Here is a 16,786-nt window from a genome sequence, read left to right as displayed (position 1 = left end):
ACAAAATGCAATAATAATTAGGAACTAAATCAAGATTAAGAATAAAAAAACCCCAATCGAACAAATAAACCAAGGTAGTTTTTTGAGAAATTAGGATTTCTCAAATATGTTTGATTAATCGGAGATATTCTTCAATTTGGGGTTCAATTTGAATCCTAATTACAAATAATATGACCTGGTGATGGATAATATGTGATGGGGAGATTATAAGATAGAGAGAGATGTGAGAGAGAAATAAAGAGAGAGAGAGACGAGAGAGGGAGACCGGAGAGAGACAGGAGAGAGGGAGACGGTATATAGAGACGGTAGAGCAAGCTGAGAGAGACGCGAGTAAGGAGAATAAAGGGGGAAAATGAATAGATTTTAGAATGAGAGAAATAAAGGGGGGATATTTTTGTTGTCAAGGGGAAATAATTGGGAAAAGGGGGGAAAGTAAGCGCCTGTTTTTTTAAAATTTTTTAAAATTAATAATCAACAATGGTTGCAAATTTAAACTGATGTTTAAGAAAATTTGAGTTAATATTGGTTCGTGAATTTTGGTTTGATTTTTAAATTGTTGCTCGATTAATTTTAGTTAGATGTATGTTATTATTTGTTTAATATAAAACTTCTCAACAACGTCCTTGATCATTTGGTTCAGTTATAAATTTAGGTTTAATATGTATGAAAGCACAAGCTTATAAAATTTGAGACTAGTAATGTGAATTGATTGGAATCGTATATAAATGATAAGGTCGTATCAAATTTTATTCGATTAATTATCAGTAGTTCAATGTTGCACTCTATGAAATGGACATAATTGTTAAATTTTATTTTGTATATAGAACTTAAAAGTGATATGTTTATTGGGGTTTGATTTCAGGTTGCAATCGACAATAAACAACATAGATGCTACCAAATTCTTTTATAAAACCAAATTTGTTTTAAATAGAAAGAAGACTACTTTTTATATCGAAATCTTATAAAGTATGTTGAGGTGATATAATTTGCAAAACATATGGAGCCTTATTAATAATGCTGTGAAAAATATCTACATTTTTTTTGGTGTCTTCACTGCCCAAACAAATAAATAGGAAATATTGGAAATTTAAAAAAATATTTAATGTGTTTGTTCGGTCTAAAATAAAATATTTTGGAAAAAAAATGAAATTATTTAAAAAATTTGATAAGTTTTTATTTGTAAGGATAAGTTTTTGTCATAAAATGACCTGATAAGTGTGATGTGACAATATGGATTAATTTAATTGGTGCTATTAATAATGTGAATTCACAGGTAGTTTATATTTAGCTAATGAAAATATGATACTTGATAGTGACATGTGGTATTTTGTAACTAATTTGGTAACTAGTTTTATACTCATAATATTCATAATCATGTCCATCAAATAAGTTCAAAATGGGATATCATTTATTCAATACTCTAATAAAGGAAAATTGAAACAAAAGTATTCCAAAAGATTAATTTTATAGAAGAGAAAACTAAAAAATGGTTCTTGCTGCATGTGGTTGTTTCAGATAGAAGGGTCACCAAAATCAACTTGATGCTTTGCCCTGAGTCCTTGACCAATTTCTGATATCCTGCAAAATACTAACCCTAAGTTAGAAAATGTATCCTCAAGAACAATATACTAAATTACTATTTAATATATAGATTAGAAACGGAAGCATTATTTCTGTAGATTTTGTTCTCTGGTAAAAAAACAATTGAGTAGTCCCTCCATCCACATTGAAATTGTTATCACTTGCAATTGATAACTTTTAAACTAAGAAATTTTTCAAACAAAATTTATGCAAACATGATTATGATTAATGTGATTAATGCATAGACAAATATGAAAAATTTCTAATTATAAATCAAAGAGAGGGTTGGTGTCATCATAATCACCTGGAGAAGTTAATTCCACATTCACATTTATACTTTTTGGGCCTTCAAGTCACAAAGAACAACATACTTTTTGTTGCATTTATTGCAGCTAAACTTCTTTTCACCATGTTTTCTGCAGAATTGTTTTTTTATTGCAGTAAGATCCCCAAGAGCCCTTGACCCACTGTGATGAACACAACCACTTTCTGGGCACACGTAAACCTTCTTCCTGATTTCATGGCCTGTACTTTGTTTAAGCTTGGAGGGTAAATTGTGCCCTCTTCTGTGGAGCTAGAGGTTCTGCTTCCTTTTAAAACCCTTCGGGCACACGTCACACATGAACCTATTTGTGGCCAACAAAGTTTTGGGTGACAATGCTACAATTTCAGCATCTGGATCTGTCAAAAATATACAAAAAATAAACAGATTACCAAAAACCAAGGGGCCTTTTGACTAGAAGACATGTCATTTATTAATTAGATATCTCCTTGAAGGCCCAAAAATAAATGAAGAAACAAATAGACTACACTCATCACACACACACATATAAGATCTTACTTGGATTTCCGGCAATTCTTCTCTGTTTTCTCTCAGCAGCAACATGTGAAAATACATCGGTTTCTTACTCGTGCAAAGGAACTCTTTCTTGGCAACTTGGATAACTTATAACGATGTTTGTCCCGCATCTCACTATAAAGATCGGGATCTTTATGGATTTTCGAATTGAGAGAGATATTGAGAGAGATCAAGAATTCTCACTATTTCTTAGATTCATGGGGAAGAGGCCACAACAGAACTAGCTCCTTCTCCAGGCGAAAGCGGAAGTTCTTCAAGTGTTTCTTCAGAACTAATATTGATTTGTGTAGTTCTAGGAGAAGAATACACAGAGCCTCAGAAGTGTGTTCACATTTTTGTGCCTCATCTCTCAAAATTTATACTACATTTGTAGTTCACAGTGAATAAATATATGATATCTGTATTTCTATGGATTATTCCCTTATTTTGGCCATATGCTAGGGCCCACTGACTTTTTATTGCAAATTCTCTTTTTCTCTGTCATTTAATATATTGATTCCACTTAATTTTTTATGTCATATGTATTTAGAATTTATTAAATAATAATAATAATTTTTTTAAAGGTACTCTGGTGAACCTTACAAATTCTATGTATGTATATACAATCCAATTAGAAGAAAAAAAGGAAAACAAGTTAATATAATTTATTATACAATTGTTTTTCAAATTCATTTGACAAAAAAATCTCATTTGAAATAATAATATTTTTTGAGCAAATATACAATAATAAATGTTAATTATATTATTAATTTTTGAGTTTAGTAAATTAAGTTGACATTATATTAAATATATAACTAGAGAATGGGAGTAATATAACCATCATATACAATAAATAAACAACTAATCTTGTCTAAGAAAATGTAGTGGACAAGGTCAAAAGGAAAAAAAACAACTAACGAGATCAAGCTCACACTTATCACACATGATATCACTATTAGCATTTATGTTTATCATTTAGGTGTATATATTTAATTTTAAATAATTTACATGTACATATAAATATAAAACAAACCCAAGGTACCAAGTATATCCGGTAAAATGGTCTGCCCACGGTATGATGTAAACTGCGTTCCCTTGTTCAAAAAGAACCAAACACTAAATGTTCGCGAAAATATCGAACCGAACAAAATACGACGGAACGAACATTATATGTATGTTTTTTTAAAAACAATATTTTTAAATATTATTTTAAGTAAATTTTTTTATCAAATTATTAATTAGTTATTTTTTCATCAATAAAATTTCTACTTCAAATAATTATAAAATATATTTATTAATATATTCTCAAATATATTTATTAATATTTAAGCTTGATTAAGCTTAAAGAAAAGCTCAATTCGTTTACAACCCTAATTAGTTAATAATTGATTTGTTCAAAAATGACTCAAATCAGACATCATCTTTGGCACTGTTCTTTAAGCTATAATAATGTAGGTTCTGAGTAATAGATGATTTATACTTGGAAATATTTTATGTCAATCACACAAAGAACGTGATCCTTGTCTCATTGGCAAAATTACTAAAACTTCTTTCGCTGGTCAAGATGAACGAATTACTGAATGATTAAAACTAATACATAGTGAAGTGTGTGTGTTCTTATGCATGTGAATGAAAAAGGTGGCTTATACCGATAATTTTAATAGATATGGATATGTGTATCTGTTAAAGAACAAAGCCGATTTATTTTTAAAGTACAAAGAATTTGAACATAACTATAGAAGAAAACAGACTAAAATATAAAAACTCTACAATATAATCGTGAACGAGAATACATGATCCTTGAATTAAAGAATTTCTTAAAGAAATGTTTATTGTACCATAATACAGTTCTCCTGAAACCCCTCAATGGAATGGAGTTTCAGAGAGGACAAATTGAGTATTGTTAAACATGGTGTGAACGATGATGAGTCTAGCATATCTTTTTTGTGAATCCTCCAAATCCATCCTTTCATAGATTTCGGTCGCCGTGATATCAAGTTTTGCACACGTGTATTGTTATTACAAAATATAGCCAAATATATTATTCATTCTGGACATCACTCCATATATCTGAAGATTGAATCTCTCCCGCAACCTGTTTATTACACATGATACATAAACCTACTATAAGTATGGATTATAGTTTTACTTTATTACAAATTTTATTAATTATATAGCAATCCACTAGATGTTGTTACCCGAACATGTTCCTTCCCCTTCCTCTGTCTTGAGTGATCATATGGTCTATAAACCTCATTCTTCACTGCTTTGGAGAATACAAGAATAACAAGAGTGATCAACCGAGTGCTCTTATCATCTTGTTTATTCAAAAAAATTCTATCAAATTAAAATAATGATAATATGTACCAAGAGCAACGAAATTCTAAATGCCAAGAATAATAATAAGCATATCACAAATGTAATAAAGAAACTCTTATCTGGCACAATACCGCTTGCTTCATGATTAACTGGTCATTTCCATCCCCGGTACATCAACGATGCGAGCAACTATCATAGTGTACCGTCCTCCTGCAAATTTTACGCTCACCCGATCAGGCTCGTCGTAAGAACGCCTAACACACACTTATTAGCATAAAGGTAGGGTTAACATTTTAACCCTCGACTGCACTAGAGCCCAATAACATGTCCACATATTGGACTATTACAATAAGTACCGTGGTTTAAATCCCACGTTGACCATTATAAATGAACACATCCTGATTCAAATCTTCATATCACATCACAGTATTTCAAGATCATATCACATAATCTGGTTCAAACAATAAACCAATCTCTATTTACTAAGGATATTATTTTATCATCGTTATGAACGATATATCAATAAGTTTCAAGCACAAGGATTATCTCGAACAATTGAGAACAATCATACTGAACGAAATCTCGAATAATGCCAAATCACATAGATTCAAAGAGGTTCTATAGGGATAGAAAGAAGGAATAACTATTTGATTCATAACTCATAAATCTTGAAGGGATTTAATGAATTGGTGAAAGATAATTTTTAATTCGGAAAGGAATTAAATAATTTATCCGACAGATGAATCGATGTAAATTTAGGAATGATTTAGACGAATACAAAAATTTATATTCATCTGATAGGAATTAAAGTAATTGTCTTGAATGTTAGGAACAGTCAGGAACATAAGTACGAGTTATTATTTGTTAAAAATTGAGGATTCAATAATGGGTCTTAATTAGAAAATTTTATCGTAAAAATAATCACGAATGAGGTCCCCGAATTAAATTTATAATATTCACCATCAATAAGACCAACACACATAAGTCAAAAATAGGAAGGGAGCAGAGAGAACTTGCCTGATTTCCGGTATTTAGCGTACTAGCAGTGAGATTTCACCTTCTCAATTTATTTAATTCCACCACGCAAATTTTTAAAATAATAATCATGCCAAAATATTTTAGTATAACTATTTTCTAAAATAAAAAACTCCAATCAAAATATTTATTAACTATCGGAGAATTTATTCAGCTCTTGGGAGTGAATTAATGAATCATTTAAATAATCTAATTATATTTCACACAAATATATTTCTTTTTAAGTAAAGACAATATCCAAATATAAATTCTGATTTAATATGATACTACGCTGCATGCCTAAGTATTTATTTAGCGATCTAAAAGAAAATCTGTGCATGGATCGCAAAAGAACTCCTTTGTAATAAGAAAATTTTTTACGTTAATTATTTAAAACAATCATTCACCAAAATGCATTTTAGTGATTATTTCTCTGTATCGTTTATTCGATAGTTGAGAGAATTTAATGTGATACTAGGGATGGATTGGTTGACTTGATACGATGCTCAGATTAGTTATAGATTGAAAAGAGTTATTCTAAAGGGACCCGATAATAAAAGTGTAATTCTACGTGGTCAGAAACAAACTCGTAAGTTTCTCACTGTATTGCAAGCCCAAAAAATGGTTACGCCAAGGATCTCAGGCATATCTCGCTTACGTCATAGATATAGAAAATTCTACCCCTAGGTTGGAAGAAATTTTAATTTTCAATAAATTTGATGATGTATTTCCTGAAGATCTATCCGGCTTACATCCTGATAGGGAAATCAAATATACAATCGATCTCGCTCCAGGAACGACACCAATTTCTAAAGTCTCATATAGAATTGCCCGTGTAGAGATGAAAGAATTAGTTACTCAACTTCAAAAGTTATTGGATAAAGGAGTGATTTGACCCGACGTGTTCCCGTGGGGAGCACCAGTTTGTTTATGAAAAAGAAATATGGATCTATGAGGCTATGTATTGATTATCGAGAATTGAATAAGCTAAGCATAAAAAAAACCCTCTTCCAAGGATTGTTGATTTGAATGATCAACTCAAAGAAGCCACTTATTTTTCAAAGATTGATTTAAGATCTGGCTATTACCAGTTGAAGATTAAACCGGAAGATGTGCCAAAGACAGTGTTTAGGACAATGTTTGGACATTATGAGTTACAGTGATGCCATTTGGATTGACAAATGCTCCTGGTATTTAAGAAATATCTAGACAAGTATGTTATAGTATTCATTGACGACATCCTGATTTACTCTAAATCTCGCGATGAACATGCAGAATACTTGAGACTGGCATTAGAGATTCTGAGGAAAGAAAAGGTGTATGCCAAGTTCTCTAAATGTTAATTTTGGTTAGAAAAAGTGCAATTCTTAGGACATATCGTCAGTAGTGAAGGAATTTCAGTTGATCCTACCAACGTTGAAGCTGTGGCAAGTTGGGAGCGACCAAAGACGCCAACCGAGGTTAGAAGTTTTCTTGGATTAGCCGGTTATTATCACAGATTTGTACAAGACTTCTCGAAGATAGCTACGCCATTGACTCGACTCACACGAAAGAATGATAAATTTAAATGGACTCCAAAATGCAAGGAAAGTTTCCAAGAGTTAAAGAAAATATTAATTTGTGCCCAGTGATAACTTTACCGGGTGACTCAAGAAATTTCGTGATTTATAGTGACGCATCTCTTAAAGGACTAGGATGTGTGCTAATGCAAAATGGGAAAGTCATTGCTTAAGCCTTAAAATAATTGAAAGAATAGGAGACATGATATCATACTCATGATTTAGAGTTAGTAGTAATAGTTTTTGCTCTTAAAATTTGGAGACACTACCTATATTGAGAGAAATGCGAAATCTATACAGATCATAAAAGCCTGAAACACATCTTTACCCAGAAAAAAATGAATATGAGGCAAATAAGATGGTTAAAATTGATCAAAGACTATGATTGTACTAAAAATTATCTTCCTGGAAAGGCGAACATGTCACATATGCTCTAAGCCAAAAAGAAAGATTAAGGATGTTAGTGACATCGAGGGAATTGATTCAAGAAATTGAGAAAATGGAGATAGAAATAAAGATTCCAGTTCAAGGAAATGAAAGAATTTATGAAACTCAAGTACAACCACAATTAATAGAAAAGATTCGACGTTACCAGGAAATGATGATGGAACACTACTAGAAATATGGGATCAGACATCGGTTCAAAACCGATGTTAAAAAAATTCTCAACTGATGTTTTCGCGTGTGATGTTAAATGTCATCAGTCTTTGACATCGGTTAACAACCGATGTTTATTACAGTGCTATACATCGGTTTTAAGATTAAATTTGATGTCTTTACAACAAATTTCAGCTTATATTACAGTATTTCTAGGTGAATATGAGTATATTATGAGGTATTTATCTATTAAAACATGAAACCTACAAGCTCTAAAAGCTATTTATTAAAATTCTTTCGAACAAACCGATGTGAAATGCTAGATCAGACATCGGTTAAATTAGCCCCCCGACGTGAAATGATGGATAAGACATGAGTGTTCTTCACGAAGCCGATGTTAAATATTTTTATTTAACATCAGCCAATTTCTATAACCGCTGTTATTTGACTTAAAATACATTGAGTTTTTTTTAGAATTGATGTCAAATGACTATTTCACATTGGTTTTTTAGTTCTTTTTCATTTAATATTATTTTTTATGATGTCTTTTACATTTTGTACATCGATTTACATGTACCATTGTGATGTTAATGTTCTGTAAATTCCATGCCATCCTGGTACTATTTACAGCCACAAGGAACCAAAACAATGCAACATCCCAACAAAAAACATTCAAACAGAAACATAAAGGTACTTATCCAAATTATAAGTCTAATACCAAAATATTACTCATACCATACTATACATACATTTAAAATAAAATACAAGCATTCCATTTGCCAACTCATACGATACTAATTTTTAAGTACTATAAGCAAAAGCAACTTGCTTTGTGCTGCTGTACCAGAACTCACAACCTCCTTCCTCTTCGACCACCCTTTCTATGAGTGCTATCAGTGGGGATTGGAGTAACATCCTCTGAAAAAAGGCAAATAGAAAGTCAATTATCTACTCCTTACATGGCTATAGTCTACTCATTTCCAAGTTCATAAGATAATCAGGAAAAAAGAATTACCAATGCGACCAATTTTCATTCTTAAACGAGCTAGTGCATGAAGTGCAGACTGAGCACCAGGAGACTTTGTCTTTTTTCCACCTGTTGCAATTTATATATATATGTAGCACCAGGAGACTTTGTCTTGTTTCCACCTGTTGCAACTGAGTCCTCAAGTTATTTATGACTGTCTCTTCACCTTATGAGAAACGACTCTTGGCCGAAAGAACAACAAGAACTGCATGAATACCATCATGAGCCATCTTGATACATTTAGCAATCTCTTTAAAAGTGGATTCTATTTCTGTAGAACAATCAAATAAACCTGCCATATGTATTGCGTAAGATTTATTAGATCAAATTAAGCTTAAAGGAATCTATATGTTTTTTGTAGTAGAGAACTATGGAAGTCCAACTAGACAGCTAGAAAGAAACTATACCAGGCGTGTCAATAACATTTAGAGTCTGGCCGTTTTCTAAGACAGTTGTACGCATCTCACAGGTGCGAGTAACACCAGATGAGTGGGAATCAGATACAAATGCATCCTCCTGTAATATACTGTTGCCTGTTGCACTTTTCCCATTGCCAGTGCATCCAACTAATACCAGGGTTCGTTCGTCATCAACTGAAATTCCACCCATTTTAGAAATAATAAATTACCTGAAACAAAAAAATTACAACACAAAGTTCAGTCATATCCACAAATTTACACAAAAAAACAATCCAGAGAAATGAAGAACAAGAATTCATTGTTGAGAATATAAGTATAACAACATAGGACTAAAAACTTATGCAATTTCTGATTCATTTAAAGGTTCACAAGAGGGAGAGTCACGATTCCCAATGAAAGTTATATAACAACATAATTGCAACAAATTTGAAGTCAGGCTAGCCAGAAACCACCTAAAACGAAAGGAATCTGCCTTTCATTCACTTTTGCGAACAAAATCACTCAACTACGAACACGAAGATTTGATTGGACAAAAGAAAAAAAAAACATAACTCAATCATTATAATCCATCTCATACTGCCAATCTCATTAACTCTAATAGTTACCAAATATTCTTCCATTGCATAAAGGGGAGGCTATTTTTACCCCTACAAACCAAATTTTACAAAACCACATAACTGGTTCCCTTTTTGTATATGCTAATTCCTAACATTTTTGAATGTGTGCTGGATAAAAGAAACATAACATACTTATAGAATCTGAAAAGGCAAAGTAATATTTAACAAATAATACAAAAAACAACATGATGTACTGTACTTAAATAGGATTTAACACATGCAAAGTCTATCAGTGACTCCATAACTAACAAAACTTGCACATATACCTTAGCCCACAAGCAAATCATATAAAATTGAACAACGCAAGATTAAACTATAGTTTAGTAATTGAAGTGACATGAAAAAATCTAATAAAAACATTGCATGTGGATTATACCTTTTGAAGTTGAATAGCTATGAATTTTACTCTGAGAGAAGATTTAATAGTCATGTGGAAATAGACTTCTAGTTTACTCTTAGTTTCAATTTATATATATATGTAGCTCCAGTACACGGACCAAAATGGAGATACAAACAGCAAGTATAGAAACATTGTTTCAGCTACATCGGTAAAATATTGTACTTACATTGTCGTTTCTTTGAAGTAAAATACTTCTTCCTCATCTGCGACCTCAAAATAATTAGTGTCACAATATTAACAACACTATAAATAACTAGAGATCCCAAAGACTAGTGATCTAAACATATACATAAAAAGTCAAATACACAACATAAAATATATTTACTAAGCAGCCTTGTAAACATTAAGAGTACTTTCGGCCGCCTCTTTCCTCTTATCAGCAACACTATAAATTGTTGGGTTTCGAAGGCATAAAACGCAGTGGATAAACGTAAATAAAACAAAAATTTCGAAACCCAAAAACATGATCCATGTATAATTATGGGCAGATTATGGAGATAACGAATCATACCTTTCAAGAGCTTAACTTTCACGAACTCAACGGAGATCCTAGCTATCACGCTTTGTGTCTACCTCTCGGAGAAACACCTCTATGGTATCCACATGAGCACCTTCGAACGTCTCACGAACTTGACTACGGAATGGATGTACTAGCCTCCTTCTTGACGATCTGAATTACCTCTGCCTCTGTCTCTCTTTTTGGTATTGGATTAAATAATAAAAACAAATTTCTATTATTTAATTAATAATTAAGTCATACTTAATTATTATGGGCAAAAACATTCCTTTTAATTCGAATTTATATTATCTCAATTAAGTCTTACTTAATTTTAATAAAATTAAAATAATCATCAATTAATTTAAATCCATAATTTAAATTAACTATTCCATTAAGTGCTCTATTTGTGCGACCCTATAGGCTATTATTTAATTGGCAATAATTTTATTCTCTAATAAAATTATAAAAAATGAGCGGTATCTAGTAATACATCATTGTTACCCAATTAAACAATAATTAAATCGTGATTAGATAAAACCTTTCGTGATTAATGTTTTTTGTGTAATATAATCCCTTTAACCATACATATTATAGATTAAACTCGAGGCATATATTTAGTCATCCTCTTCAACATTTAATCCGGGTTTACTTGATCCATGAGTAGATTATCGACACAAATCATTATTTGAGCATGGCCATGCTTTTATAATCTCACTCAATCAAGAGGCCAATAATATCTCTCCTAATTATAGGAGGGTTAAATCCTTTATCTATCATTCATATTTCTCATACGACTCATGATATACCCGATGTCCACTTTTATCATCACCCGATCAAAGTAACTTTTAATGTAGTCAAAGTATATTAATCCTCGTATAAAAATATAATGATTTCAAGTCAAAGGATCGTTACACCATTATCACTGTGAGTCTTTCTTATGACTTTATTAAACATGAAGAATCTCACTGTGGGTCTGTCCAGTACCATGTACTCTCACAGGTACCTATGTATTGACTTTAGTATCCCCATACTTATAACCAATGAGATGTGGTTATCTTGTCAAACAACATACTAGTCTATCTATGTATTATCATTGTCCTATATAATAATACTCGACTAGGGACCTTTAAGAATATGATATATTATATAATCTCAAGTTCAAGTCATGTACTTAAACTATACAATTTGTATCATGATACTGAGGACATTTATTATGCTAACAAAATATCGCAGTAATTAAGGTCATAATAAATACATTTATTGAATGATCAACTGACATAAAGATTATAAAAGAATAATGTATAACCTCTAGGGCACCTACACTAACATAAATATCAAGTGAATAAATCATGCATCAATATCTCCAATAAACATACAAAATTTTCAAATTTACACATAAAAAGTTAAAACACCTGACCCGCATAGACTTATTATTTCTAACTTGTCAGAGCCATATGACAGCTTCTCGAAACCAGTTCCATGCAACAATCGAGAGACAAAGTAAAACATAAAAAAAAGAATGAGGGAGAACGAAGGTAAGAGAGGGGGTAAACATATAAATTAACCAACTATATATATAGACATCTATAAAATTAAAATTTACAAAAACATTTTTAAAATTGGAACTTAATCGGACGAAACCCAGGGCTCCTTTCTAGCTCTAAAGTTACTATCAAGGAATAAGCTTACCAATTTGAAGCTGGATTTGATTCTTAATTAGGTCAAATTTCAGTGCCGTTTTTGTAGTTTTAAATTAGGGTTTATAAGAAGGAGTGGTGAGAAAGGAGAGAACGATGAGAGAGGAGGGTTTTTGTACTAGTTCTAAATTAGGGTTTATAAAAAGGAATGGAAAGAAACGAGAGAAAGATCATAGAGACGAGGGAGAGAGTCGGAGGGTTTGAGATCAAGTTGAGGTTTCACAGAGAGGGAGAGAGAGTTGCCATCTTGAGAGAGAGAGAGAGAGAGAGAGAGAATCGGGGGTGTGAGCAAAAGAGGGGATATAGTTTCGGATAGAGGGAAAAAATATGTGTAAAGGGGGGAAATCATTTTTTCTGTAAAAAAAGGGGGAAATTCTGGCACTGAAACGGGGGAAAAGGACAAGTTAATTTAAATTTTTCAAAATTGGTCATAGAAAATGGTTTATAAAAATGACCAATGTCAAAGTTAAAAATGTATATTTGGCAGTTTTTATTTTCAAACATAGACAACGGCTAGTATAAGAAACTGATGTCAACAAACTTATTCAACATCGCTTAATTAAAAACCGATGTTAAAAAAACTTTTAACATCGGGTGTACTACGTGCCGATGTTTAAACACCGATGTCGTATATACTATTTCTAGTAGTGGAAAGCAACATATCTGAATTGACAAGAGATGAAGTTTTAAGTTTAAGGTATAACCAAGAGAATCGCTTCAAGAATATGGATTCCCAATGTACCAGAGTTGAAGGACGAGATTAGGTGGGAAGCGCACAACTGTAGATATTCGATTCACCCTGGAAGTATGAAGATGTTTCAAGATATAAAGAGAAACTATTGGTGGAAAAATATGAAGAGAGAAAATACGGAATGGTGGCAAAATAGTGTTTGACATGTCAAAATATAAAAGCTAAATATTAGAGACCAAGTGGTTTGATACAACCTTTAAGATCCTAGAATGAAAATAAGGACATATCACTATGGATTTCAGTGTTGAATTACCAAGATCTAAAATAAATCATGACGTAATTTGGGTTATAGTTGATCGGATGACCAAATCTGCGCATTTTCTTCCGATTAATGAAAGGTTCACGATCAAGAAATTAGTCAACCTATAGTTGAAATAAGTTGTTGCTGGACACAGAATTCCCATTTCAATTGTGTTGGATAGAGACGCAAGGTTCACCTCAAGATTTTGGAAAAGTTTTCAGGAATGCTTAGGTGCAAGACTAAACATGAGCACGACTTTCCATCCCATAGCAGATGGACAAAGTTAGAGGATAATATAGATGATTGAGGATATGTTGAGTGCTTGAGTTTTGGATTTCAAAGGAAATTGGGAAGACCATTAATAATTAGTAGAGATCGCTTACAATAATAGTTTTCACTCAAGTATAGGAATGGCTCCATTTGAAGTGTTGTATGGTATAAAATGTAGATCCCGAGTGTGTTGGGAGGAAGTTGGTGAAATGAAGATACATGGACCTGAATTGATTCAACAGACCACCCAATCCATTGATATTATGTGCGCAGCTGACAAGAATGATATTGTGTATCGAATATGAATAGTTTTAAGAATTTCAGTTGGGGTTTTGCGAATTTTTGAATTGGTTCGTGAATTTTGGTTTGATTTTTCAATTGTTGCTCGATTTATTTTAGTTAGATGCATGTCATTATTTGTTTAATATAAAACTTCTCAAGAACATCCGTGATCATTTGGTTCAGTTCTAAATTTAGGTTTAACATGTATGAAAGTACAAGCTTATAAAATTTGAGACTAGTAATGTGAATTGATTGGAATCGTATATAAATGATAAGGTCGTATCAAATTTTATTTGATTAATTATTACTTGCTCGAGATTGCACTCCATGAAATGGTCATAATTGTTAAATTGTATTTTGTATATAGAATTTAAAAGTGATATGTTTATTGTGGTTTGATTTCAGATTGCGATCGACAATAAGTTGATTAAACAGCATAGATACTCCCAAATTCTTTTATAAAACCAAATTTATTTTAAATTGAAAGAATACCACTTTCTTATATCAAAATCTTACACAGTTATGTAGAGGTGATATATTTTGCAAAACATATGGAGCCTTATTAATAATGCTGTAAAAAAACATCTACATTTTTTTGGTGTCTTCACTACCCAAACAAATAATTAGGAAATATTGGAAATTTAAAAAAATATTTAATTTGTTTGTTCGCTCTAAAAATAAAAATTTTGGAAAAAAAATAAAATTATTTAAAAATTTTGATAAGTTTTTATTTGCAAGGATAAGTTTTTGAAAGTTAGTTTCACCTCTGAGGGGAGATGAAATACTTTTTGAATAAATTTGTCATAAAATGACGTGACAAGGGTGATGTGACAGTATGCAATAATTTAATTGGTGCTATTAATGTGAATTCACCGGTAATTTATATTTAGCTAATGAAAATTTGATACTTGATAGTGACTGTTGGCATTTTGTAACTAATTTTCTAACTAATTTTGTACTCATATTTCCTTTTTCTAAAATTTTAATAATATCTTTCATGACCACTACAAGAAATTTGCTTTGACACAACGGTTTTGCACCGTTGTCTGACTTCAAAATTTTCCGTTGAATACCTAGCACTCGTCTGATATGAAGTAAGACAACGGTTTTTCAACCTTTGTTAGAACAAGATAGCACAACAGTTATGCAAGACTTGTTACAGTTCAAGACAAACAACGAAATTAAAAACAAGAACTGTTGTTGAAAACAGAGTAAAACAACAGTTTTAGTTCTACATAACGGTAAATTTGTGTCAACTAAGAGTATTCAATTTACAGTTTAAGACAAACAACGAAATTGGAAATAAGAACCGTTGTTGAAATAGAGTAAAACAAGTATTTTAGTTCTACACAATGGTAAATTTGTGTCAACTAAGAGTATCTAATTTTATTCTTAAAATTTTATGTCTATTGAGATAATGGTAATTATAATTTCACTATTGTCTCAAAACATAATAACACCAACAGTTTTCAAGAAAAGCCCTTATTCTAGTTTCTTTGCGACAATGGCTTTTGTTCAGCACCGTTGTGTGGATGGTATTAAAACAACAGTTTTGTTCAAATCAAGCGTTGTGTACATGCTTTTAAATAATTGTTTTGAATATGGAGTAGGTGTTCACTGTTATCTCAAAACTATTCAGACAATTCTCTATATAGTAATCACATTGTTCTTTATATTTTGAGACAACAATGTCGATTTTTTACCAGTTACTTGAATATTATTGACACAATGGCTTATAAATTTTACCTATTAGATGATCTAGCATAAGGCAACTGTGTTGATAATGCATTACTTAAGGTGGCTGTTGTTTGAATATGTAATGTACAATGGTTATTTTTGCTTTGAATCATTATTATATGTTGAAGTGTAAAATTTTTGCATAGCAAATTCACAGTTCATGCACACCACCGCCTACGGAAACTTAAAACTAAAATTTTACCAATCACAAATCCATATAAAACTAAATCCATATCATTCAATCAATCAATCCGCAACTTATCAATCTAGGAACACAATCCAAGCCAACTAAATAGAACTTACATCCATAGACTTCAACATTCACAATACTTAAAAACAAATTCAACAAAAACCAAATCCTACAATCTGATCAGCGCATAAGAACTTCTACCAAATATCCAAAGTTTACTTAACGTCTCACATCACCAACTACATATTTAAAAACTTGCACTTGACCAAATATTTCTAAAGAAAATAATTAGAATCTAGAACCTTAACTTGCATAGTTTTTCATAAAATATTTTGTAAATTCAACGCGAATCTCATTTATGTCATCATCAGCATACACCTGGTTCGACCTACGCAACCACTGAAAAACCATCCAAAATTATTGTAAGTCGCATATGCTACTAACGTACGCGTAAATACAAAATGGTGAGAAAATCCAGAGAAAGTGAATTTCTTACCTTAGTGACAAAGTCAAGCTCTTTGCCGTGAATAATTTCCTTCATGTACACCATAACGAACAAGCCACAATCCTTGTTCCCCGCCTGCACTGAAACTCCCTGAAAAAAGAAAACACAAATTACCTTATAAAGTTGAATAAAGATGCATAACAGTTCTAGAAAAATTGACATAATCTAATTCACCTTCTAATAAAATTGAACCCTAAATTACCGTAAATTCAACTTACAATGTGCAAGAAATATTATCAAGTT

At 31.6% G+C, this 16,786-nt stretch overlaps 1 long non-coding RNA gene across 1 annotated transcript; it reads right to left on the bottom strand.

Moving 5' to 3' along the window:
- Nucleotides 1–1,368: 1,368 nt before the first annotated feature.
- On the bottom strand, nucleotides 1,369–2,770 carry LOC141706137 (uncharacterized). Its single transcript, XR_012568663.1, has 3 exons — nucleotides 2,423–2,770; nucleotides 1,886–2,262; nucleotides 1,369–1,578 (listed from the first exon to the last, which is right to left on the bottom strand). It is a non-coding gene; the product is annotated as an uncharacterized LOC141706137 (long non-coding RNA).
- Nucleotides 2,771–16,786: the final 14,016 nt, after the last annotated feature.

The sequence above is a fragment of the Apium graveolens genome, chromosome 2 (genome assembly GCF_009905375.1).
Source record: "Apium graveolens cultivar Ventura chromosome 2, ASM990537v1, whole genome shotgun sequence".
Lineage (NCBI taxonomy): Eukaryota > Viridiplantae > Streptophyta > Magnoliopsida > Apiales > Apiaceae > Apium > Apium graveolens.
This window is presented reverse-complemented; position numbering and strand designations above follow the sequence as displayed.